Source organism: Sminthopsis crassicaudata, chromosome 2, assembly GCF_048593235.1.
Source record: "Sminthopsis crassicaudata isolate SCR6 chromosome 2, ASM4859323v1, whole genome shotgun sequence".
In the NCBI taxonomy this organism is placed as follows: Eukaryota; Metazoa; Chordata; class Mammalia; order Dasyuromorphia; family Dasyuridae; genus Sminthopsis; species Sminthopsis crassicaudata.
In genome coordinates, this window is record NC_133618.1 from 88,669,525 (window position 1) to 88,697,260 (window position 27,736).

At 36.2% G+C, this 27,736-nt stretch overlaps 1 protein-coding gene and 1 long non-coding RNA gene across 3 annotated transcripts in view; one reads left to right on the forward strand and one right to left on the reverse strand.

Annotated features, from left to right (window-relative positions):
• PRKCE (protein kinase C epsilon) overlaps positions 1 to 27,736 on the forward strand; it is a gene marked incomplete in the record, with an annotated part of 664,757 nt that overhangs the window by 509,473 nt on the left and 127,548 nt on the right.
• LOC141554637 (uncharacterized) overlaps positions 1 to 27,736 on the reverse strand; it is a 45,429-nt gene that overhangs the window by 2,609 nt on the left and 15,084 nt on the right. The window contains exon 2 of one of the 2 annotated variants that reach the window (XR_012485910.1): positions 7,266 to 7,377. This is a non-coding gene — a long non-coding RNA (uncharacterized LOC141554637). Of the gene's footprint in view, positions 1 to 7,265; positions 7,378 to 21,638; positions 23,175 to 27,736 lie in introns of those variants that run through there. The other variant, XR_012485909.1, reaches the window with a different exon arrangement.

The following is a 27,736-nucleotide window of genomic DNA, read 5'->3' on the forward strand; positions in this document are numbered from 1 at the left end:
CGGCAGGTAAGATTTTATCTAGGACCTAAAGGAGACCGGGAAAGCCAGGACTCAGAGGGAGAGAATTCTGGGCAGAAGTAAAGGGGAGGGAGGACAGCTGGTGAAAATTCCTCTAGTTAGGAGATAATTTTTTTATGAGATGAACATCAAAAAATCTGGTGTCACTGATTCTCAGACTACTGAAAAGATAGGGCACAAAGCAGGGTATAAGGGGCTTTAAGAGCTAAAAAGAGAATTATTCATTTGAGTAATAGGGAACCACTGGAGTTTATTGAATAGGGTGGTAATTATGCTTTAGAAAGCTGAATTTGATAGCTGAGCAGAAGATGGACTGGAGCAGGGAAAGACTTGAGGCAGGGAAACCAATAAGCAAGCTATTGAAATAGTTCAAGCACAAAGTGATGAAGGTCTGGTTATTATTGTTTGTCCTTTGTTCTTGAAGAGGAAGTGATGCTATGATATGCAAGTGAAACGGATTTAAGGGAGAGAGGACTGTGAACAGAAGGTCGTCTGCCTCACTTTCCCTTCCAGAGCCATATGGATCCAGTGGCCAGATGTAGATTAAGACAACTGGAAATGTCCTTGAATGAGGATCTGGATAAGGCAAGGACTAAGCCTATAGGAGAGATGATGCAAAGGTATTAACATAAGAATCGTTTTGAAGATCACTTTGTTAGAATGCTGATTGTAAAGTGGGGAATTATTGATTTGTTCACCAAAACAGCAAGATAACAAAGTAGATAGTGTGCCAGATCTGGAATCTGGAAGAGCTGAGTTCCTGCCTTAGAGATTTACTAGCTGTGTGATCCTGGGCACGTTGCTTAATCTCTATTTGCCTCAGTTTTCTCAACTGTAAAATGAGGATAATAACAGCACTTACCTCATGATATTATTGTAGGGATCAAATGAGTTAATATTTGTGAAGAGTTTTGCACTCCTTGAGGCTCTATATAAATGCTAGCTATCTTCATCATCATCATTAATGTCACCATCATCATCATCATCATTATTATTATTAATTACAACTTCTCAAACAGAGTTGTTGTGAAGAATACCCTGAATACAATTTTAAAATGCTGCTTTTGTCATTTGGTCATTTCAGTCATGTCTGACTCTTTGTGATCCTATTTGGGGTTTTCTTGGCAAAGAACTGGAGTGGAAAACTGAGGCAAACAGGGTACAAAGACTTATCCAGGATCACATAGCTAGTAAACATCTGCGACAGGATTTAAATTCAAGTCCTCCTGACTCCAGGTCCAGCACTCTATCCACTAACTGCATAAAATATTGTTACTTTTTTACTGTTCTATATAATATTTTCCTTACCTAGTAAATCAACCTGTTCTGTGCACATTTTGTATCCCCTATCCTTAGGAGCACATGTGCCCCTTGAGCACAGGAAGTTATTGTTGTTATTTGTGTTAGAGCTTTTAATGTGCTTCAAAAGCCAGTCTATTAAATTAAGCTAATGTCCCTCCTACAATTTAATCTAAATCTAAATTATTTAGGCTTAGAGTCATAAGACCTAATTTTGAATACTGACTGCTACTAAATATGTGACTTTAGGAAAGACCATCTTTCAGAGACTTACTTTCTTCACTAATAAAATAATAATAGGCCCTTAGATGGCATCTTAAAGTTTGCAAAGCAAATGATGCATATAGTAACTCCCTTGATTTTCACAACAACCTTATATTATGATTCTCATTTTAAATAAAATTGGAAATCAAGGTTCTGAAAGTTTAAGTGACTTGTCTCTAGTCACATAACTAGTTAAGCATAAGAAACAGAATTTTAAACTTGTCTTCCTGGCTCTAGGATTTTTGCCTTACATATCCTACCTTTTCAGTATTCTGAGACCCAGTGATATCAGACTCCTTGATGTTCACCTCGTAAAAACACTTAACACACCATCTTAAATATGCAAATACTCATGGAACTGACTCCTGTTATGATATGGTTACTGATCCTTCCATCTTGTATGTGTTTTCTTAAGCATCTCTCTGCATTTTGAATTTTCACTTCCAAGTGGGCAACTATGCAGTTCTTCAAAGAGTGGCAGTGTGAGATCGTCTGTAAAGAATTGCCCTAAATTCCTCAAATGCAATGCTGGGAACTAGAAGAATAAATATGATGGTTTGTGAGTCAGAGAATATCTATTCAGGCAGAGTTAAGTACTAGGAATTTTGAGATTCATATCCTGGCATCTAGCACAGTGTCTCACATAGAGGACATGCTCAATAAACTCTTGTAAAATGATTTGTAATATAAATGATTGTTAAAAGTAAGTTTTTGGTTTTGTTTTTTAAGAAAATTTTCCAATAAAGTCAAGGCAAAGTCTCAAGTCCTATAATTGGGGGTTGGTAAACCACATGGCTCAAAGAGGTCTAATCATTGTTCAAGTCTCCTCCTCACTTGGCAATCCTGTCATGGTACAGTAAAAATCACATTATTATAGAAATCCATTTATTTTCCAGGCAGCTAGTCTGGAAGTTCCTGGCATTGTCTATGGAGGGTGGTGTTGCAAGGCCTAAAAGCTTCCTTGCACCATAACACAGCTGAGAATCTTATTTCTAAACTTTTTTTTAACTGAATTACCAATTATTTCACTGACTAAAGCATTAGTCACAGTACAAGTATAAAATAATTTGTGGACTATGCTGTAAAAAAAATAAAAAGGGCATTTGCTATTGTGTTCTCATTTCTGGGTGAGAGCAATGTTTGGATTCCTTGGTTGAAAGGTAGTACAAAATAAGAATCTCCATTCTAATTTGGGTTTTCTATGAAAAGAAAATAGAATTTTCCTGATGAACCGATTATAAACAACAAATCAGTGTGCTTAGCATTGTTTTGTTACAATGAGGCAGGGTGGAGGTGGTAGATATAGAATTATATGTAGGGGTCCTGTGTTCTAGGAACTTACAGCCTGAATAAAGGAATAAGACTCATGAAACAAATCTAAGTGGCATATAATTCATATCTGTGCTACAGAATGTAACTGCTTGGGTTATATAACTGTTAGGTAACTTATGTGATTGGTTGACCCAAGGTTGCCCATTTTGTCAATCATTCAATCATACTACTCAATAAATATTCAATGCTTATTATGTGTCAACCATTGTAGACTATATATTGTAGTAGAGATGTCCATTTGCATTGTTAGAGGAGGTTTCCTCACTGATAACTATCCACATAATGAAACTTCAGGTCTGGATCTTCCTCTTATAGCTTATAGTTGTTGTCAAGAAAAGAAGTACTATGAAATCAGTGGAGGGAGAGACTTGGGGTGTCTTGATCTGGATAGAAATCATACAAGAGATGAAACCCATCTTGAATTGGGCTTTATAAGTTTTGTATGGCTTGGATTGACATAGGGAAAGCTAATGAGATTTTTGCACAATGGGAAAAGAATGTTAGAAAAGGTATAGATGTTGAAAAGACAAGGAGAGAAGTTTTTTCCAAATTAATAGGTTCATATTACTAAAGGTTGGTAAGGTAGATTAACATCAAATTGTGGAGTTTCTTAAATGCCAGAGTAAGGAGTTTATACTTTAACATCATTGTTAGAACTAAAAAGGACCTTGAAAGAATCTAGCCAACCAGCCACCCACCCTTCACTTTAAAGATCAGTATATTAGAGGTAGCTAAGTGGTGTAGTGGATAGAGCACCAGCCCTAAAGTCAGGAGGACCCGAGTTCATATTTGGTCTCAGACACTTCACACTTCCTGGCTGTGTGATCCTGGGCAAGTCACTTAACCCCAATTGCCTCTGCAAGAAAAAAAAATCAGGATATTATTTTGCAGGCAGTAGTGAATGATTGAAAGGTTTGAAACAGAAGAGTTACATACTTTTGGAGGAAGAGTTAGAGTCAAACCTGTAAACTTTTCTTGCTCAGTAATACTCCTTGGTATGTATGATGCATTTCTTCTTTCCTTATGATAAAATTCTCTTGAAGCCACCATCTTTGAAACTCCTACTAATAACAGTTTTTTAGAAGTTGGACAAAGTTGAAATCACATTGATAGTCTCCAAAATTATCACTTTTGTTTTGGGTTTTTTTGTTGTTGTTGTTATTTAGGCTAACAAGAGACTTTATGGGTATGGATTATGGTCATTATTGGGTTTCCTTATCTAGATATATCCTGGAAGAGAGAATTAATGGATGACATTTACGGACAACATGAAAGTTTGTCAGGGCCATCATATACATTGACTCATTTGAGCCTCCACTATTGTCCTTCTCCATTTTACAGATGGGAAAATTAGGACTTGGTGTTATTAAGTGGTTTGCCCATGATCACACATCTAGTTAAGTATCAGAAGCAGAATCAGAATTGTAGTATCTCTTCATTCCAAATTCAACAATCCTATTGCTATCTGATATTCTACTCTAAGGGAGTCAGGGGAAGTGATTGACTTTTTTTTAATGAGGGAATTGATCTCATAAGTTCTGTATAATAAAAATAGTTTAAAATTTCCATAGTGCTTTAAGTTTAATAGAATATTCTACTATAATATTGTGATAATGCAAGTTTGCAGATGGGGAAAAATGGAGGTCTGAAAGGTGATGTGCATTGCCCAGAGTTACTTTGTAAATATATGGGCAGATTTCTTGATTCCAACTCTGATGTTCTTTTAGCTATAGCAGTTGATCAATAAACATTCATTTATTAACCACTTACTCTATACCAAGCATTGGGCTACAAAGAAAGCCAAGATGTGTTCTTTTCCTCAAACTGCTTATGCTCCAATGAGAGAAACAATGTGCAATCAATTATGTTCATGCCAGATACATATAAGGTAATTGAAAGTTGTTGTTTGTCCTTTGTATTCAAAGAGGTCCAATGTCATTAGGTATTGTGGAGTGCTTAGAGCTTGGTCAGACATTAAAAATACCAATGTTACCCAGTGCATCCTGGGCCATTGCCAGTGGTCTTGATTTTTTCCTTGGCACTGGATTTTGATGACTCTGGGAGAGAGAGTGAGGCTGATGATATAGTGCAGCTCTGTCTCACTTAAATATAATTCAAGATCAAGTCAAGACATCACCCATGTTTTCATTGGTCCTCTTTGGAACAAAGGAAAATACAACAGCACTTCTTAATCTTCATTTTTTGGAAGTGCTGATTTCCTTAGTATTCTTTCCTGGTCCCCCCTCCCAGATGCTAGTTTGTCATCCCTTCCTCTAGGTAACCTTGTATCTATTTTGTATATATCTATATCTATATATCTGTTATCTATTCTGTTAAAGTATAAGCTTCTTAAAAGGTGCCTCTCTAGCACCAATTAAATGCTTGGTACATACAGAGAAGATGCTTAATAAATGCTTGATGTTTAATTTCAATGTTTATTTGACACACACACATATATGATATTATAATCAAAGGGTTACTATAGTGTGGAGTGCTATTTTCCCCTAAACTAAATATTGTTGTATGGCAACTTTGCCTTTATAGTTTTCAATTTTATATCCTAGTATCCTACCTTTCACTCCCATTGCTTTGCCTGGCACATAGTAGGTATATTTGGACAACCAGGTAATACAGGCCAAAGTGCCAAGCCTGAAATCAGTAAAACCTGAGTTCTAATTTGAATTTGTACACCTATTATCAGTTTGACACTGGGCAAGTCACTTAACTTTTCTACTCAGTTTCCTCATATGTAAAATAAACTGAAAAGGGAAATGGCAGACCACTTCAGTATCTTTGGCAAGAAAACCTCAAATGGGATCCAAAAGAATTGAACTGTACTGAAACAACTGAACAATAACAATAATAAATGCTTATTGACTATTAATTAATTGATTGCCTCTTTGAGTTCAAGCCTTTTCTGACCTTGCTTGGCAGATTTCTTGATTCCAACTCTGATGCTCTTTTAGCTATAGCAGTTGATCAATCAACAAGCACTTATTAAGCACTTACTATATACCAGAGACATTGGGCTACAAAGAAAGCCAATATGTGCTTGTTATATGGATCTGAGTAAAGCATTTAATCTCTCAGTATTCTAGGCCATTTCTTAAATTGCAGAGATGTCCTAATAAGCATTTGGGTAGTAGAGTTCTTAATAAATAAAAATCACACATTCATTCCCTATACTTTACTAAATCCATAGTAAGGAATTTGGCCCCATGTTTCTGTTGAGGATAATAGAGCATGTCCTAGAGATTACAGAGTTTCTGTCACAAGTATGGCTTTAACATGCAGTACATAGTACTTCTTCCCCAACCCCAACCATTATTGTTCTTGGTATATGTCTAAGGTATGTTCAGTCAACCATCTTCCTTTCCATGGGTGATTTTCAAACTCCACTGCTTGTGTATCTATTTATCCTATACATATTTGATGATGTTGCCTTGTCTGCCTTTGAGAGCAAGAGCTCAGTATATGGCATGATCCTGATACAGCAGTCTCTGTTCTCTGTTCCATGAATCCTTCATTCCTGTCTCCTCCTTCATTCATGTTTTCCTTTCCTTTTCCTTCCTCAAAACTAATCCAAATTTTGCTCATCCTTCAAGACCTATACTTTATTCTATGAGACTTTCCTTGACTAATCCATTCCATATTAATTTCCTTCTTTTGTAAATTCCCATAACTCTTAGAGCATCCATCCATTACACAATGAAACAATTAACTATATTATTCATTGTCCTTTCATCTGCACTAGTCTGATCTCTTCATCTTGGTTATAAATTTTTTTTGGAAACTGGGAGTAAGGAAATAGACCTGGAAAGTTTCCATTTCTTGTGTACTCTGTAACACTGAACATGAGAATAAGCATGCAGTAAGGAAGGACTCAATGAATGCTGATTAGAATGATGACTTCAGCATATAATGTTCAAGTTCCAATTAATTTACCAGGTAGTTCTCTTGTAATTATTCTTTGTATCTATGTATGTATATACATAATAGATGTTTAGTTGTTTTTTTCAATTGTTTGTAAGTTTTCATGATCCTACTTGGGGTTTTCTTGGCAAAATAGTGAAATGCTTTGCCCTTTCCTTGTCTGGCTCATTTTACAGATGAAGAAACTGAGGCAAACAGGATAAAGTGACTTGCCCGTAGTTGCCCAGATAGAAAGTGTCTGAAGCCAGATTTGAACTCAGGTCTTCCTGACTCAATTTTATCAACTCAGTGCTTTATCTGTTGCTCGACCTCTCTGCCCCCATCTCAGATTCAATCATTAACAGCAGAGAAGGAGGTTTTCCCCACAAGGCTAGGGAACAGGTTAAGAGGGGCTGCTTTTGTTCTATTCCCATACTTACCTGAATCGGCTGACAGACACATAAACTTAGATGACTGTCTATGTTTATATCCACATCAGCAGGACTTAATAACTTCTTCTTAACAATGGCACTCCATGAGTTAAGCAGATTCCTGGTGAGAGCATGGAGATATTATCTTAAATATCTCAAAGTCATCTTGCCAGAGCCGATCAACTTTCAAAGCAACATTGAAAGGAAATATGGAGATCAAAGAATTTAATTTTTTAAAAATCCCCTTTCAGAGTTTATCTGTCATCAGTGAAATGCTATGGAAATCCTTCTTGACTACCCTAAACAACCAGCTCTAAAACATAAGATTTAAGTCAATGGGACCAAAGGCTCAGAATCCACAGGACTACATTTTTGTGTGCAGGGTAGTATATTACTTCTGAGTTACTAATTTTTCCCAGATTAGCACATTTAAAAAAAAATCAGCTTTATTAAAGGAGTCAGAACATGAAAAGGGATTATGTTCATGAAGATGTCAATCACCTTTTGGCTTGTTCTCCTTTGGGTGTCTCTTCTTGAAAGAAATCAGAGGGCAAAGGAGGGGATGATAGAGAAGACTGAAAGGCAAGGACCTCCTAAGTATCATTACATTATCTCACAAATTTGATATGTCGCTTCTCATTTGGTCTTCACAGTAACTCTATAAGGTAGATTGTATGAGGGTTATTTACTCATTTTAGAGAGGGAAAGGGAAACTAGATGGTATAGTAAATAGAGTAATGGACTTAGAATCAAGAAAACTTATATTGAGTTCAAACCTGACTTCAGATATTTACTGTCTGAATCACTCTGGGCAAGTCACTTAATCCTGATTGCCTCAGTTTCCTCATCTGTAAAATGAGCTTGAGAAGGAAATGGCAAGCCACTCCAGTATCTTTGTCAAGAAAACCCCAAATGGGGTCATAAAGAGTCAGACCTAACTAAAAAATGAGTGAATAACAAGAAGAGAAGGAAAATTTGTGACTTACAGCTACCTAATCTAAATCTTTTATTTGATAGAGAAGAAAACTGAGACCTAGAGAAGTAGGAATACTTGCTTCAAGGCACAGAACTAATAAATAGAGCTGGATTTGGAGCCAAAGGGTCTGGATTTTAATTCCACCTTGGCACTTGGTAACTGTGTAATCTTCAGTGAATCAAGGTTTGGACTTTTTCATCTGTAAATTGAGGTTGAACTAGCAGAGTCTACAGGGAACTTCATAGTTCATATTGGCCTGAGTCACCTGAAAAGAGCTAAGTCCATCACAATTATTCATCACATAATCTTGCTGTTGCAGTGTACAATGTTCTTTTGTTCTACTCACTTCACTTCACATCATTTCATGTAAATCTCTCCAGTCCTTTCTGAAATCAGCTTGCTGATCATTTTTTAAAATAACTTTTTATTTACAGTACATATGCATGGGTAATTTTTTACAAATTATTCCCTTGCACTCACTTCTGTTTCGACTTTTCCCTTCCCTCCCTCCACCTCCTTCCCTAAATGGCAAGCAGTCTTATACATGTTAAATGTATATACTATAAATGATATATTAGATACAATATATGAGTGCTGAACTGAACAGTTCTCTTGTTGCATAGGAAGAATTGGATTCAGAAGGTAAAAATAACCTGAGAAGAAAAAAAAATGCAAACAGTTTACACTCGTTTCCCAGTGTTCCTTTTCTGGGTGTAGCTGATTCTGTCCATAATTGATCAATTGGAACTGAATTAGATCTTCTCTTTGTTGAAATATCCATCCTCATACAGTGTTGTTGTTGAAGTGTATAATGATCTCCTGGTTCTGTTCATTTCATTCAGCAGCTGATATTTCTTATAGAACAATAATATTCCATTACATTAATATACCATGACTTATTCAGCTATTCCCAAACTGATGGGCATCCATTCAGTTTCCAGTTTTTTTTCCTACTTCAAAAAAGACTGCTACAAACATTTTTTGCACATGTGGATCATTTTCCCTTTTTTTATGATCTCTTTGGGATACAGAGACACTGATGAATCAAAGAGTGATAGCCCTTTAGACATAGTTTCAAATTGTTCTCCAGAATGGTTGAATCATTTCACAACTCCACCAACAATATATTAGTGCCCCAATTTTCCCACATTCTTTCAACATTTATCATTATCTTTTCCTGTCATTTTAGCCAATCTGAGAGGAGTGAAGTGGTACCTTAGAGTTGTCTTAATTTGCATTTCTCTAATCAAAAGTGACTTAGAGCACTTTTTTCATATGACTAGAATTGGCTTTAATTTCTTTGTCTGAGAATTGTTCATATTTCATCATTTATCAGTTGAAAAATCAGCCGTTTTTAAAGTAGTATTTATTGTATAGTAGCAAGAAGCCTGAATAAGTTCTCCCATTTATTACCTATATAAATTTGGATAAATCTCTGACTCAGTCTCTTCATTTGTAAAATAAGTGAATCAGGCTAGAAAACCTCTAAAGAGCCTTTCAATTCCAGATCCCATATTGTGCTTCAATTTTTAGGAGAGGAGTTAGGTAATTGATTTTGTTTTTCCCGCGGAAATGAGAAAAAAGAGAGAATTGCTACATTCTTATGCTTTCAAAACTTAAATAAGAGTTTAATATGTAAAAAAACAAATTCTGGCAGCATTTATTTTTTTTCAGTTTAAATATGCATATTTTTAAAATAGCATTACTGATAAATGAGTTTGCTTTGTTTTGCCTCTTGGGGTTTTGGCAGAAATTTAGTTTGTTGGTTTTTTTTCTTTCTCCATCTCTTCCTACCTGTTACATTCCCAATTTCTTTCTCCTCTCTCTCTGTTTCTCCCCTTCTAAAGATGGCATAATAGAGTGCTGACCTGAATTTGTTATTTTCTGTCACATTTATTAAATGTAATTTTATATTCCTTATCTTAAATTTAAAAGCTAATATATTATAGCTATCTCTTTGTCTCCCCCCCCAAAAAAAAAGGTCTTCCATGTTACCTAAATTGCTTTTTACTTTAACAATGATTAATTCTTTGTTTTTTGTTGCCTTGATGGTTTCACTGAATTATTCAGTATGTATTCACTGTAAATATTCTTTGATTACCTTTTAAAATTTATTCAAGAATCACCTTTAGGGAGCCCTGTATTGGACTAGGAGTTGTAGGACACATGTGTTATCCATACAGTCCACCGTGGCCTATAATACTCCTGAGTTTGGAGAATCAGCTTAAAATGTAATTGGGTAACATGTAACAAAATTCACTAGAATATGTCATGTTAATACACAGTTTTCTATGTACCCTGCAGGGATCATTATGTGTGATTTAGGGGGCCCTCTTTCTGAAGTTTGATACCTCTGGTGTTGAGGGTTTAACAGATGTCAGAGCCATGTATTCCTTGCAAGCTATGATCTCACAGTCTAACTAAGAAGACCAGAGTACATAGATAGATATTGGTTATTACTGTGATCAGTAATTACAACCTTTATAATATTAATGGAAGACAGAAGAGAATCCCTATGAAGCAGATAATTATAAAGTACTGTATGTCTTGGTGAAACACTTTATATAGATCGTATACTTTAAGCCCCACAACAACCTGTTTCTTTCTACACTAGAGGAAAGTGAGTTTGAAAAGAGGTTAAGAGAGATAACTACTATTATTATTATCTCCATTTCACAGATGAAGAAATTGATGCCTTAAGAGGCTGAGTGACAGTCATACAACTAACCAGTTTAGGAGACAGTCTTTCATAACTGCAGAGCTCCTTTCCACTCTTCCACTAATTTAGATGGTGTATCATTCAGTCATATTTCTCTCTCTAAGCATCATGTGTTTTCCTCATGATTCAATTATGGATTTCATCAACAGACTTAACTCTAGAATGAATGTACATATCAGAAAAACTCAGTGTTTGTCTTCCTTCTTCCCTTCTCCTTTTTTTCCTTTTTCCTCCTCCTTTCTTCCTTCTTTTTTCTTTGTCTTTCCTCCTCTTTAATCCCCTCAGAATTGACATGACTAACCTACATGAGTACATCTCAGTGTTTTTTTTCATTTTTTTTCACATAATAGAAATGAAATTCTCACTTAAGCAGATGTGTATTTTGTTCACTTTCACAACTGCAAAAATCAGGGACCATTTTGTACAACTTCTAGAGAGAAAAAAGAGTGATATGGTTTCAGCATGACTTCAAAAAAAAAAAAAGCTGAGAATTGAAAAAAAGAAAAAAAATTCTTTTGGCTTCCTTCCCTCTTCCCAGTTTCATTTTATTATATGCATTTTCACATTCACATCTATACACCCACATATGCGTACATGTGTGCACACACACATGCATGCATACATGCAATTTGCTTATTTTAGAACCTAAAATCATCCAGAATCTGAGTTGGAAGGAACCACAGAGACTATCTTTGTTCTATGCTTTCCTAAAAAGGAATTTCCTTGACAGCATTCCTCATCTGGGGTCCTCTACCTAGTCTTTATTTGAGGACCTCCAGTGAGAGAATACACACTACCTCCCAAAATATCCCTTTTCACTAATTATTTTTTCCATTGAACCCACATCTGTTCCAATTTCATCCTTCATGAGTCCAAGCAGAATGAATTGAATTCTTCCTTGTTACAGTGTTTTCAAGTACTTGAAGATTCCCTAAATCTTTTCTTCTCCATGCTAAGCATCCCTAGCTCCTTCATCTATCCTCATTTGATAGGTCCTTCAAATGCTATCGATAGCTTAATTGACTTGCTCTGGATGTCCACTATCCGTTTTTCCTAAGTTCTTCTTAAATGATTATTCTAAGAACTGAACCCAACCCATTAGATATCATCTGAAGAAATAGGATGCAATAGGAGTGTTATCTTTATCCTTATTCTAGACTCTCCCTTCATTTGTTCTGCCTAACAGACCATCAGATTTCAGCTGCTATTCTAGCTTCCATATCACTGCTCACTGACCCCAAATCCCCTAAGACTTGCTAATTTCATTTATGAGTGTTATTAGCTAGTTATGTGACCTTCATATTGACTGATGGCAAACCCATAGAGAACTTTTATCTATCTTTTGTTCTTTGACATAGGAAATGAAATTATAACAACCAAGATAAGAGGAAATATAATCAAACTAGATCACCAGGATGCAGTGAGTTAACTCTGTCTGGTGAATATGGGTAATAATATAATTGGTAATAATATATCTGAACTCTGGTGAGTTGTAATCCAAGTAGACTCAATTAATAAATCTAGGCTTGTAGCAACCAGTAGATAAAATGTTGGATAGAGTCAGAAAGTCATGTAATCATATCGGTGTCTCATTCTTTATTATCCCATTTGAGGTTTTCTTGGAGGAGATACTGGAATCATTTGCCATTTCTGTTTCCAGCTCATTTTACTGATAAGAAAACTGAGGCAAACAGAGTTAAGTGACTTGCCCAGGGTCACATTGCTAGTAACTTTCTGGGGCTAAATTTAAACCCAGCCCTAGCATCCTTTTCACTGCCACCTAAGCTGCTTTCGAAGTTAGAAAGATCTGATTCAAATTTCACCTTAGACAATTATTATGACCCCAGGCAAATCAGTATAGGTCCATCTGTCTCAATTTTCTCATATGTAAAATGGAGATTTTAATAATATCTATAAGCCAGGTGAGGGCAAAATGAAATGTTTATAAAATGCTTTTTAAACCTTAAATCCCTACATAAAATACTAGCTGTTATTATTATAATTATGGGGAATGCAAAGGAAGACATTCCCTGCCCTTGTGAGGAGTTCACAGTCTAGATGAGACTCTTCCTCCTGAATCAATTAGAGAACAGTACAAGATGCCCTATAATTAAAAACTAAATCATACACTAAGTACCATCTCTCCTGACTGCTTCACTGGACATTTTCCTCATATGCAGAAACTCATCTCCCTGCAAGAGCAAATCAACTCTGAATCTCCTGAAATTCTCTCCTTTTTTTTTTCCTCTCTCTGACTGAGAGGGTGGAGAATGCACATCAGAGAGCTCCTTTCATATTCTCTATTTAAAGAGGAATTCCAGGCAATCACCTCCTCATTTTTCACCTGGCTATAGGACTTCATCATTCCCCCATGCCTGACCCACCCCCTACAGGGTACACCTTTCTTCCTCCCTATCCTCACCCCTTTTAAAACTTCTTTTGTGTTGTCTTCCCTCCATTAGATTATGAGCTCTTTGAGAGCTTTTTTCTTTGTTCTTTTTTGCCTTTTGCCTTTCTTTGTATCTATAGTGCTTAGTGTAGTACCTGGAACATAATAAGTGTTTAATAAATATTTACTTAATATCAATTAAGTCAGGCGAGGGAAGGATATCTATAAGCAGGGAAGGATGTCTGTAGGATACTGACCTTTGTATCAGAATCTTGAATGAGAGTTCAACCATTCTGAATACTGCTTTTATAATTACTAATATTATTGGAAATCCCATCTTTAACCCTAGCTTTCCAGTAGCCTGAAGACTCATGAAACAGAATCCCAAAAAGAAACCACAATTTATTTTTTTTAATTACTTCTCCCCTATCAGCTGCACTAAAAAACAAAAACAAAAACAAAGAACAACAAATTTGAATGACTTCAGAATATTTCCTAGGATCTAGAGGGCATGTAATTTCTTGGCTCCAGGCCAATCTGTGAAGTATGAAACCTCACATATTTAATGTTTGTGCCTCAAATGGGATCTGATCAAGGCAAAGTACAAAGGGCCATCACCTTTACTTCTGGAAGCTATTCCTTTCAATGCTGCTTGAAATCCCATAAGTGGTGCCACTAGTATGTGACTGGAGGGAACTTGGAGTACTAGAAGGAAGATTTCTTTTAAAACTAAACATCTGCTCTGGTTAACAGAGAGAGGGAAATGAAGGCAACATCAGGGAGGCCTCCAAAAAAAAGCTGTATTTTTTAATTGGCAACATTTCCAATCTAAAACTTTTGACCCCATTTAAAAAAATTCTTCCTACTTAACATCCAAAGATGTTCTTCTTAATAGCAGTCCATTTATTTTAAATGTTGCAAGATCTCCTTCTTGGTCAGGAAAGTAGATTGAGGGTTACTTTGAGCTTTGAGCTTTGGAGTATACAATGTGACACTTATTTTTGTTGAGACTGATACTGAATGAAATGGAAACTTGTCTCACTTTCTCTTTCCAAAATGTGGGGGTCAATTTGAGTTGTTGGCAACAAATAATTCTTTTTATCAAGTGTTAAAATACCTTTGCTTTTGTTTTTCAGTTGTTTTCGATCATATCCACCTTTGGGGTTGTCTTGGCAAAGATACTAGACTTGGTTTGTTATTTCCTTCTCTGGCTTATTTTAAAGATAAGGAAACTAAGCCAAATAAGATTAAGTGACTAGCCCAGGGTCACACAGCTAATAATTGTCTGAGGCTAGATTTGAACCCATGAAGCTGAGTCTTTCTGACTCTAAGCCTGGCATTCTATCCAGTGTCATTTAGCTACTCCCAAGTCCCTTTGTACCAAGATTCTAATGGTTGGGGGCAGCTAGGTGGCACAGTGGATAGAGCACCAGCCTTGAATTCAGGAGGACCGGAGTTCGAATCTGGTCTCAGACACTAAACACTTCCTAGCTGTGTGACCCTGGCCAAGTCACTTAACCCCAGCCTTTAAAAAAAAAAAAAAAAGATTCTAATGGTTGAAGATTTTCTCAGTCTTCTTTAATTTTAGTCCTTTCTCTCTAACATTATTACCCTCAACTCCCTTGGACTAATCCATTTAAGTAAAACTAAGCAGTCATAATTGTTATGTGGTAGAAATGGAATTCAAATTCCTCTGAATAAAATATATATCTCACCTGGTGCCGATGCCAGCATTGTCTAGCTAACAGCAGTCACCTTTGGCTATCTTTTGGCACTGGTAAATGGCTTCCTACAAGGAAACACACACCTTTGCTTTGGACAGAAATCTGTTTGACTAAGCCAGTTAAACGCTGCTCCATATGGGATTGGCCATATAGAATGACCATGATTCCCAAGGTGCCATTTTGTTGTTTTGCAATCAATGACAGGATCAATGAATCTTAAGATTTGGGAGGAAAGGAACTTGGAAATCATCTAATCCAACTTTATAGTTGAGGAAATTGAGGTCCAGGGAGATTGCTTCCCTTGTTAAAGTTCACCTTGATTACTAGCCTCAGGACCAAAAGGAAAACCTAGACCTCTCACTCTTAATCCTGTTCTCTTTCCAAATAACCTTAAATTACCTTTTGTTAGGCAACTGGGTAGATCTGGAATCAGAAGATGAATCTTCCTGAGTTCAAATCTGGCCTCAAATAACTTAGTAGCTGTGTGACTCTGGACAAGTCACTTATCTTTGCCTCAATTTCCTCATCTGGAAAATGAGATGGAGAAGAAAATATGTGTCTCTGCCAAGAAAATTCCAAATGGGGTCACAAAGAGTTGGAGATGACTGAACAATAACAACAAAAATTAAAAAGTACCAAACATTAAGGATTCAAAGAAATGCAAAAGCGCGATTCCTATCCTCAAAAAGCTTTCATTCTAATGGAGGAGACAACATGTCTATTCAGGAAAGAAAGAGTATGGTCTTGCTAAATTACTCTGACTCTTTCTTAGTTCTCTCCTCTGAATTGCTCTGCCCTGTTGGTTGCTTGGGTCACATAGTTTATTACTTAAACTTGTACTGCCTTAGGCTGTATGTTATATTTTCTAGCTTGTTTATCTTAGTTTTCCTCCTAGATCTCTATCTTGTGTTGAAGAACTTGGTTTATGCTTTTCCTAGATACACTCAGCTCAAGGTAGCACTCTATGTAGATTTGTCTCTTTTCTGGACCAAATTTGTTGATTTGATTGGTATTGAGAACTCCAAGTTTCCTTACCAATGCCTGTGGCCATCTTATCATCAAGGCATCTTCTAGGGAAACTGAAGTAGAATTGAATTTCCATCTTCCTGACTGCAAGGCTGGCATTGTATCCATTGCTCTCACACTGTTTCTTTAGCAGTCAACAGAATTGTTTAATTGATCAAATGACTTTTGTGGATTTTGAGGCAATTGAGGGAATGGAGGCAACTGAATGACCCACACTGACTCCATCTTGTGACTGAATAGTTTCTTCTTTCACTCATCCAGATGGCAAAAGGAAAAGAAGATCTTTACAGGGAGGGTAAGGGATGGCAGGGCAGGAGGGGCATAGAAGTACTCCCAAACAGTAAATTGAAGATAATCTCCATGCTGTAATCAGAAGATCAAAGTGGAGTCATTCCCATCCAGTCCTTTGTTGAGCACTTAAATGAACTTAGTTCACAAATGAATCTTTGCACATATAAACAGCTAAAAGCTGGTGAATAATTGTGTATCCAAACAAAACCAATTGGCAAGAACATCTGGTGCTGCTTATAGGAAGCTCCTGGCTATCGATCACACCTTGAAAAATGAACAGGGCGTGCCCCATCTTCCTTTCAAAGGCAGGAAGGGTTTAGTGAAGTGGGAAAATGGAGCCCTATGTGAATCGTAAACACGTGGTGTGTCCCTTTGGTCTGGGCAGATCATTATTAACTATGACACACAATCTCTCTGATTTCATTATTCTACTTGCTATCACAAGACCCCAAAGTTTTAGATATTTAAGGGAGATTAAAGGGGGTGGAGGGAGGATGGAAAAAAAGGCTCTTACAATCTCTGATTAGCTCTGAAAATATATTTGCTTACTTTACAGGGAAGTTTTTTTTTTTTTTCTTGTGTGTGTGTGTGTGTGTGTGTGTGTGTGTGTGTGTGTGTGTGTGTGTGTGTGTGTGTTTCTCTAAGAATGCCAAGAGGGGATTAGCTTATAGCTGGTATGTTTGCCAGGTTTCTTTTTATTTCAAGTTTATGTAATTAAGGAGTTCCCAGAATGATTTAAGATTCTCATGTGCTTCAAAGCACATGTGCCTTAGATTCATTGGATATAGAGGTCAAAAAAGATCCATTTAGTGAAAGGAAGAAAATGGGAGTAAAAGGGTCTCATTTTGAGCCTTCTTGATCACATTTTTGCAATCTGACTTGTCAGAATGAGCTAGGTGAAATGGAAAGCCTAAGAAAGAAACCAAAGTTAAAAAAAAAATTAGCTAATGTTGTAATAAATTTTTAAAAAAATGATTAAGGACAGAAATCCTAGGATAATCAATTTTAAACTAGAGGACAACTGAGAGGTCATCGTTTAATCTATCTATATTACATACAGATTTTGTTTTCTAGCATTTTCATCTTGGTTTCCCAGATAGATCTTAACCTCTTAGTGGGCAAGGATTAGTTTATGCTCTTCCTAGATACACTCAGCTCAGGATAATCACATTAATAGATTTATAGATTAAATCACAAATTTATGAATCCAATTTATTTTAACAATGAGGAATTGAGAACCAGAGAGGTTAGGGGATTTATCCAAGTAGTAAGTAACTAGACAGAAGTCAAACCCAACTCATCTAATTTCAAGTCCTGTATTCTTCCCTCTGTACAATGCTTGCTTTTGAATGGAGAAATGATTAATCATTTAGCAAATATTTATCAAATGTCTGGGGACTGTCTACCCGAAGCATGTGAAGACTTCCTTCAGCAGAATGGGCGGATGAGAACAATTTGTACCAATGGCCACAAAGGCAACTGAAGCAGGCACTCTGGAGTGCTTAAATTTTGGTCAGACATCTAAGACAACAAGGTCATTGTTGCATCTCAAATCATCTCCAATCATCTTGACTTTTGTCCTACCTTTGATGAGTCTGGAAGAAACAGTGATACTGACCACTTAACTCTGACTCTGCTGGATTCTTAAATGCCCCTCACTTTATGAAGTCATTAGTCCTTTTCCAAATGAAGAACAAATTATTACATGTTTGTTGTTCTTGGGCTGATGGATTATTTAGTCCTGTGCTTGGTGCAATGCAAAATATAGAGTTATATTGTACCTGCCCTTGAGGATCTTAAAATCTATCTGGGAAGAAAAAATATACCAACCCTATTCTCCTATCGAAAAAAAAAAAAAAAAAAAAAAAGGATAAGATAGTATATAACTGAGTACTAAGTGTATAGGTTTGAGAAATTACTATAAGTCTAATCTATTGGTCTGTTCCTCTCTAGCCAATTAATTCAGTTAAGTTCTAGGTGCCTCTGATTTTCTAAAATCATATTTTCCTAATCTCACTTATGGATATAGAAGCCACTGACTTTGAACAAACCCTCCCAGTACTCTTTTGTCATGCCATTCCAATCTCATCCACTCCCCAAGCAGATGTACATGTCTCCATTCTATGGCAATAGAATGTGGGAGGAATCTTACCTTGACTGAAAGATTTTTCTTCTAATTAATGAAAAAAAAGTCAGATGAAAGTGGTCTAGGTGTATTATAAAGCTATATTATATAGCAGCAGTCACCAAAACCATTTGGTATTGGCTAAGAAATAGACCAGTCGATCAGTGGAACAGATTAGGTACAAAGGACAAAAAAGGGTACATCTATAATAATCTAGTGTTTGACAAACCCAAAGATACCAAATATAAATATAAATAAATAAAAGATACCAAATATAAATAAAAATTCATTATTTGAAAAAAACTGTTGGGAAAACTGGAAATTAGTATGGCAGAAATTAGATATGGATCCACACTTAACACCATATACCAAGATAAGATCAAAATGGGTCCATGATTTAGGCATAAAGAATGAGATCATAAATAGATTAGAGGAACAGAGAATAGTCTACCTCTCAGACCTGTGGAGGAGGAAGGAATTTATGACCAGAGGAGAACTAGAGATCATTATTGATCACAAAATAGAAGATTTTGATTACATCAAACTAAAAAGTTTCTGTACAAACAATACAAATGCAAACAAGATTAGAAGGGAAGTAACAGATTGGGAAAATATTTTTACAGTTAAAGGTTCTGATAAAGGTCTCATTTCCAAAATATATAGAGAACTGACCCTAATTTATAAGAAATCAAACCATTCTCCAATTGATAAATGGTCAATCAATTCTCAGATGATGAAATTGAAATTATATCCACTCATATGAAAGAGTGTTCCAAATCACTACTGATCAGAGAAATGCAAATTAAAACAACTCTGAGATACCACTACACACCTGTCAGATTGGCTAAGATGACAGGAACAAATAATGATGAATGTTGGAGGGGATGTGGGAAAACTGGGACACTGATGCATTGTTGGTAGAGTTGTGAAAGAATCCAACCATTCTGGAGAGCAATTTGGAACTATGCCCAAAAAGTTATCAAACCATGCATACCCTTTGACCCAGCATTGCTGTTATTGGGTTTATATCCCAAAGAAATACTAAAGAGTGGAAAGGGACCTGTATGTGCCAAAATGTTTGTGGCAGCTCTTTTTGTTGTAGCTAGAAACTGGAAGATGAATGGATGTCCATCAATTGGAGAATGGTTGGGTAAATTATGGTATATGAAGGTCATGGAATATTATTGCTCTGTAAGAAATGACCAGCAGGATGAATTCAGAAAGGTTTGGAGAGACTTACATCAACTGATGCTGAGTAAAATGAGCAGAACCAGATCACTATACACTTCAACAACAATACTGTATGAAGATGTATTCTGATGGAAGTGGAAATCTTCAACATAAAGAAGATCCAACTCACTTCCAGTTGATCAATGATGGACGGAGGTAGCTACACCCAGAGAAGGAACACTGGGAAGTGAATGTAAATTGTTAGCACTACTGTCTATCTACCCAGGTTACTTATACCTTTGGAATCTAATACTTAACGTGCAATAAGAAAATTGGATTTGCACACATATATTATATCTAGGTTATACTGTAACATGTAAAATGTATGGGATTGCCTGTCATCTAGGAGAGGGAGTAGAGGGAGGGAGGGGGAAATTTGGAAAAATGAATACAAGGGATAATGTTATATAAAAAAATTACTCATCCATATATACTGTCGTAAAAAAATTTATAATTATAAAATTAAATTAAAAAAAAAAAAAAGAAAGATTTTTCCCTGGACTCCCTACTACTTATTCCTATTCTTGCTTCGAAAGATCTGGGGCCCCAACCTGCTAAACATTCCTTCTTTCTCCTACCTGATTTGGATCTACATTCTGATCTGGCTATTTTAAAGTCTTTTTTTCTATTCACATTTTGGCTTAGCCACAGTACTTCCAGCCTTGATTGATAGCATAGGTGAGATTTCTGATTGTCTCCTAAAAGCATGAAAATTCCAGAGAAGAAAGAGCTGACTGGGATGAAAGCACCATTATTTACATTTAATTTCGGTAGCAATATGGGCACTCTAAAGCATATCCAATAAGATAATCAGTTCAAGAGTGTAGTATGGGTTCCAGAATATATCCTAAAAGCAGCAGTTGCTACCTCTGGCTTTCACTGTTCATTTAAAAAAAATTAATGTGCAAAATAAACATGGTGTTTTCCAAGGAGACTTATCAAGTTAGTGATCCTAAGCCCTTACTGTATACAAGGCTCTGTTCTAGATGCTGAAGGGAATATAGAAAATTCAATTCAATTAGAGACACTGTATTAACTGCTGGCCATGCCACTGAGTTTACATTTAGAAGGGAACACATAATGTATTTAGTCCAATCCTGTCACTTAACAAATTAAGAAACAAAGACCTGAGGAACAAAGTGATTAGACCAAAATCACATAAGCAGCACACAACCAGGTTTCAATCTAAATATGATACTTCCAATTCCAAAGTCAGTGTTCTTTATTGTTACAATATATGCAGGGTGTTAGAGATGGCAAGGTTAAGAATAATACAATCTCTGGCTCCAAGTAGCTTCCAGTCCAATAGAAGGATAAAACATGTACATTAAGGATTATTGTAAAATTACTATATAATCAATACATGGGAGAAATTTTATACAGAAAGGGATGAAAATTTATGGGAGAGGTTCTTTCAAGCTAGGGGTGATAAGCTATTGATGAAGATCAAAGACTTCATGGATCCAGGAAGTGACAATTGAGTTAGGTAGGTCTTGAAGGAAAGAGAAGTGTTTCAACATGTGGGTCTGTTCTAATCATAGAGAACAGTTTATGCAAATACATGAAAACAAAAGAAAAAATAATTAAAGGATAGTTAGTATTTTCCTTGGGCCGGAGCAGAGAATTTATGAAGGGGAATAGTATAAAACAAGTCTAGAAGATCTGGTTTGAAATCATGTTGTAAAGGACTTAAATGCCTCAGGACAGAGTTGAGTCATGGGATGCTAATCAAGGTACTTTAGATATGACCCCAGCATAATCAGACCCATGTCTCAAGAAGATTACTTTGGCAGTTGTGTGAAGGATGGTTGGAAGAGAAGTGGAGGCAAGTATTTTAATTAAAAGGCTATTAAAATAGTCCATGCACATAGAACTTTATTTTAATTTTTTTTAAATTAAAGCTTTTTCTTTTTCAAAATGTATGCATGGACAATTGTTCAACATTAGTTCTTGCAAAACCTTGTGTCCCAATTCCCCCTTCTTCCCCCATGTCCTCTCTTAGATGGCAAGTAGTTCAATGTTAAACATGGAAGAAATATATGTTAAATCCAATATATACCTATATATTTGTACAATTACCATGCCGCATAAGAAAAATAAGATCAAACCAGTGTGTGTGAGAGAGAGAGAGAGAGAGAGAGAGACAGAAAGAGACAGAGACAGAGAGAGAGAGAAAGCAAAATAAAATGCAAGCAAACAACAACAAAAAGAGTGAAAATGCTATGTTGTGAACCACACTCAGTTCTCACAGTCCTCTCTCTGGTGTAGAAGGCTCTCTTCATCACTAAACAATTGAAACTGGTTTGAATCATCTCATTGTTGAAGAGAGCCATGTCCATTAGAATTGATCATCGTATAATATTGTTGTTGCCCTGTACAATGATCTCCTGGTTCTACTCATTTTACTCGGTATCAGTTCATGTAAATATCTCCAAGCCTTTCTGAATTCCTCCTGCTGGTCATTTCTTACAGGACAATAATATTCCAAAACATCATATATCATAATTTATTCAGCCATTCTCCAATTGATGGGCATCCATTCAGTTTCCAATTTCTTACCACTACAAAAGGAACTGCCACAAACGTTTTTGCAGATAGAAGATTAACAGAGATTTTCTACTATGTCTAGAGCTTTCTTTGTCCTTCCTTTGTCTTTCCCCTTAGTATTGTCCATTTCTTTATAACAGGTCACTCATTTATCAGATAAATCCCATTAGAAAAGTACAGATGGAAGCCAAATAAGTTTTAAGTGTAAATGATGCATATTTTCCAGAATTGCTGAATCAGAGTAGGAGAAAGAAGTGGAGAAGGGATAAATTTACCTTGTCACAGGGCAGCAGAAAATTCTGAATAGTTGGGTCATTTCTTATAAGGGACAGTGAATCAAGTCAAGGCTTCAAATTCTCATGGTTATATTTATTTTGGCACTCTTTCCTTGTAATTGACTGGCTGGTGCTACTCTTTGGCCATATAATCCTGAATTCCTGTTTTCTCTATGGGGCACAAAGGTTCTGGAGCTTTTTTGGTCCCACAGTGGTTTCAACCTCCCATAATTCTTCAGTTCTTATTTCCAGAGAGAAACTGTACTTCCCATCAGCCACTTTAATGATAAACGACTACATATATGCCTTACCTCCCCAACTAGATTGTAACTCCATTAAGGCAGGAACTACTTTTTGTAAGTTATATTCTTAACACCAGGCAGAAGACTCTCAATAATAGGTATTCATTAAATGTTCACTGATCATAAGATTTTGCAGAAGGAAACAATCCAGTCCAGGATATACTCATATTTTTGCAAACTCTGTAGATTAGAGACTTTTGATTTAATCCCGTGCTGCTTTGGATCACGGCCTGGAACAGCCTCCAGTAAGGCTTCCACAAAGCTATTTACAGCAGTGGAAATTGGCTGGAATGCACCCGAGCTCCATTCCTGACCTTTTAAAAAAAAAATACATTTTAAAATGCAGTTCCCTAAGATCCTGTCCCATCTGCTGCTCTCTGTGCCTGGGCAGAAGTAAATCTAGTCTGTTCTTAGAGTAGGATATTTAGAAGATTTTTGTGGTGAAATTGCAATAACATCACTGGCAGATTTCGGACAGGGAGGATCAGCTAATGTTCCTCATCTTCCCATGGTCCCAATTTCCCCTCCCTTCCCCCACACTCTCCCTTAGATGGCAAGTAGTCCAATGTTAAACATGGTAGAAATATATGTTAAATCCAATATATAAAGGTATGAAATTTGTGACCCACATCTACATGCAGGCCACAAAGCACCCCTGTGTGGCCTGCACCAGATGAAAATGTATCTGGGAAATATTTTGCAAAATAAAACATAGATAATATGACATTTTAAAACTAAGTCAATGAATCTGTATGTATGGTTTAGTAGCCTCCATTTGTATCTGAGTTTGACAACATTGGTCTACATGAATTATGTGGGTATTCACCTTGGGATGGGTACTTGTTCTCCCAACCACAAGAGAACTTTTTAGTGAATTGTGAGTTAGATGCACACAGCAGCATAGAAAAGATTAGATTCACTCCATTAAAGTTCCCATCCTGTCCCTAGGGAATGATTTAAACCCAATTCAAGTTCAATCCCCTCTTTATCCAACCACAGCAACTCAGGTAAGGTCCGTTTTCCCTCTTCTCCTATAGCAGATATTGTCTTTTCTTTAGATCCCTGAGAATATGCAACCTAAGATAATAGGGAATATGATAAAGTAAAGGAAATGTAGCATATTCTTAGAATTTTGGGTTCTAACAATAGTTTGATCACTAGATGTATCATTTTGATCAAATAATTGTTGTCTCAATTTATTCATCTATAAAATGAAGACTAGATCACAGAAGATTTTTTTTTTTAAATACTTGCTATGGGCAGGGCATTATACTAGATATTGTAGAAGATGGGAAGATAAATAGGAAACGATCTCTTCCCCAAGGGGACTCTTCCATTCATTCCACTTAACAAATATTTATAGTCTAATAGGAAAGATAGGATATGATCACAAGTGTAATATAAGGCAAAATGTGAAAGCTTTATAAGAGAGCTTTGAAATATCACTAGAGTTTAGAAGAGGGAGATCCTTTTTTTAGATAATAATGCCATTACTAATATTTTGATAATGTGTATGAATATGTTATCTAAAATATAAAGCACTATATATGTACAAATCAATTAATTGGAAAGCTCTTATTAATTACCTACTATGTGCTGGAGAACCATGCTAGCTAATGAGAATATAAAGACAAAAATAACACAGTTAAGTACTACTATTAGGGAAAAAATCTGACTTGATAGATGTAAAAGAAAGTTATTTGAGATTCTTAAAGCAACAGTGCTTTGAGCTACTGATAAACTATTGTGATATGCTCTACTCAGTTTAATATTAATATATACAAATATGGATTACATTTAAAAATGACATTTTGACAAAGTTTTATTAGGCTAGAAATCTTTTTAGCATTATAAAAGATGTAGCTTCTCAATAAATGGATAACAGTACATTATATATTTGGGGAAGGTGATAGAGTATCTAGGTGACTTTATGTTAGTCTTTCTGCTCTCTCTGCCTCAATTTACTTATCTGTGAAGAAACAAAGGAGGCTGACCTATATAATTTCTAAGGTTTCTTCTAGCTTTAAGCCTTGTTGTCTTTCACTCTTGAAAAGGGACTAAAATGACATTATTATATTAGAGTCAAGTTACAGTGTGTCTGACTGTGGCTAATCTGAGCTTGGCATACTCTGCTACAGGTCAGACACAAATAACATTTGGGGTACCTTCTCTTATTTTGCTCATCTTGTATTTTCTCTGGGCTATTTCAATTCTTCTTTGCTCATAGAGCACAGAATCTTCCTTGATGATCACGGGTATGGAAGCCAGTTCACAATAGGGTTGGGGGCTATGGGAACATAGCTCTCTATATGAAAGAGATTTTAGAGGGAATCTTAGTCCAAGTTTCTCATTTCTCAAGAGAAAGGTTTAAGTTAATATTTGACTATATGTTAGGTCAAAAAGAACTAAAAATGCTCATCGAGAGGAGGAAAGAAGTTAAGGAGAGAAGAGATTGACGATGGGAAGGGGAGGAGATAGAAACCTCCTATTTCTAACAACCCTCTCCTCTCTCACCCAAGACACCAAATCTGACCTGTAAAGGAAGCTTTTTGAGACTGGGAGGCTTGAGTGAGAATTCACAACTTCCCCTAATGTCCCACATTAAACTATAATTTATCTCATGTCATCCATGTCATGTCCACCAAGGATAAAAATAGTCACTAACTAATGCCAAGACCAAAAAAAAAAAAAAAAAAAAAAAAAAAAAAAAAAAGAAATGAAATGCTGAGAGCAAGCACAAAGAGCGAGGGAGGAAGCCATCCCTACTGTCATCTCTATGTGTGCATACCATGTGTGTTGTGGTCAATTTCAAACTCTGAAAAATATAGAAACGGTGCTGTTGACATGTTTGATGCAGAGCAGGCCATACTGTCATCTTTAGGTTGTGGAGCAGGAATTGTTTACCTGAAGCTGATAGTCCCATAAAAAGATTCATGAGTAGATTTCAGTTTGGGGGAAAAAAATCACTTTTTTATTTCAGTAAACTCTAACTGAAATTAAGAATTTCCTTCCATTTTTGAAATTTGAATAACAAAAGCAAAATCTTTTTACTTGAGAAAAGAGCCATAGATTTCAGTAGTCTTCTATAGGAATGTGTGATACAAAAAAGATTAAAATCTTTGATCCAGAGAATAGAATGACTCCCTTAGCCTAACCTTAAAAGTGGATTTGTTTGACTAAAATGTGAAAAATTCAACATTTTTCTTAATACATTCTCCTGAGATCTGGCTTGTGTAACCTGAATACAAATTCTTAATACCATAGACATACTTTATCCTTTGCTGGGTATTCAATCAGTCAGACAAGGACATTTCTTATTTACTATGTTCTAAGAAAGGCAAAAATATGGTCATTTGTCTTCAGGAAGCTTACAATCTAATGGGAAGGGGGATAACTCATAAATAACACACACAAACACATACCCACACAAGAGAGTATATTGTTACATATTTAGATAGTACATATATATGTATAAGATCTAGATAAGGTATTAGATGAAAGGTCAATTCAGAGGGAAGGTACTAGCATACTGGGAAAGACCTTCCTCTAAAGGTAGAATTTGAGCTGGTTTTTCAGGAGGCCTGAAGGCAGAGGTGAGAAAGGGAGAATGTTCTAAGCATGGGGGATAGCTGATTAAAAGCCATAAAATCTATCAATGGAATTATGGATAAGAAACAGCAAGAAAATGAGGGCTGCCAGACTTTAAAGAACAATAGAGGGCAGCCAGGTGGTACAATGGATAGAGCACCAGCCCTGAAGTCAGGAGGACCTGAGTGGACTCAGACACTTAACATTCCCAGCTGTGTGACCCTGGGTAAGTCACTTAACCCTAACTGTCTCAGGGGGAAAAATAGAAGGGAGTAAAGATTAAAGTTATTGGAAAGGTAGGAAAGAGCCAGGTTTTAAAGGGGATTATAGCTAAATAGAAGATTTTATATTTGTTCCTGAAAGTAATAGGGAGTCACTATAGTTTATTGAGTGATAGAAGGAGGGTGATATGGTCATTCCTGAGTTTTAGGTAAATCACTTTGGCAAATATGTGAAGGAAGATAGATTAGAGTGAGAAGAGATTTGAGAGATTTTCCACCAGCTACATTTCTTGGGCTGGTGTACCATAAACATGCTTCATGAAAACCTTATCATTAGAAAACTTATCCTTTAGAGATTGCATCAGCTTTTATATTCATGTCTTATTAATACTCTCAATATCCTCTGCTCTCTGATTGGAAGCTTGGAAGAAGGAGCAATAACATTTTTCAAGGCCCCTATTTAAATAGGGCTTCCAGCACAGCAGCTATTAATTTTCTACCATTTGTACTTCTTAGCATGGACTCCATGTCCCCTCTAGATCCTTTCTTTCCCAACCTCTCCCTGCTCTTATCCACTTCCTTGTGTATTGTTTTCCCCCATTAGATTGTAAGCTCCTTGGAGTCAGAAATTGTCTTTTTCTTATTGGTGTCCCCAGCATTTAGCATAGTGCTTGATACATAAGTAGATAATTAATAAATGTTTGACTGGCAGGAAACTAATCAGGTTCTTGCAATAGTTCAAGTGTGAAATAATGATTAAGAAGGGGACATATACAAAAGATGAATTTGTAGGATTAATGGCAGTGAAGCATCAAGGATCCCACCAAAGTGATCAAACTAAGCCTGGGTGATCAGAGGATGGTAGTACTCTCCATAAGAATAATAATAGGGAAGGTGAGAAGAAGGAGGAGGTTTAGGGACAAAAATAATAATTTCCATGTTTGGGAATGTTTGGGACATGTTGGGTTTGAGATGCTTACAGAATGATCAACTTGAGATGTCTAAAATGTAATTGATGATGTCATAGGAAAGATCCTGGCTAGATAGATCTGGAAGTCATCTATGTT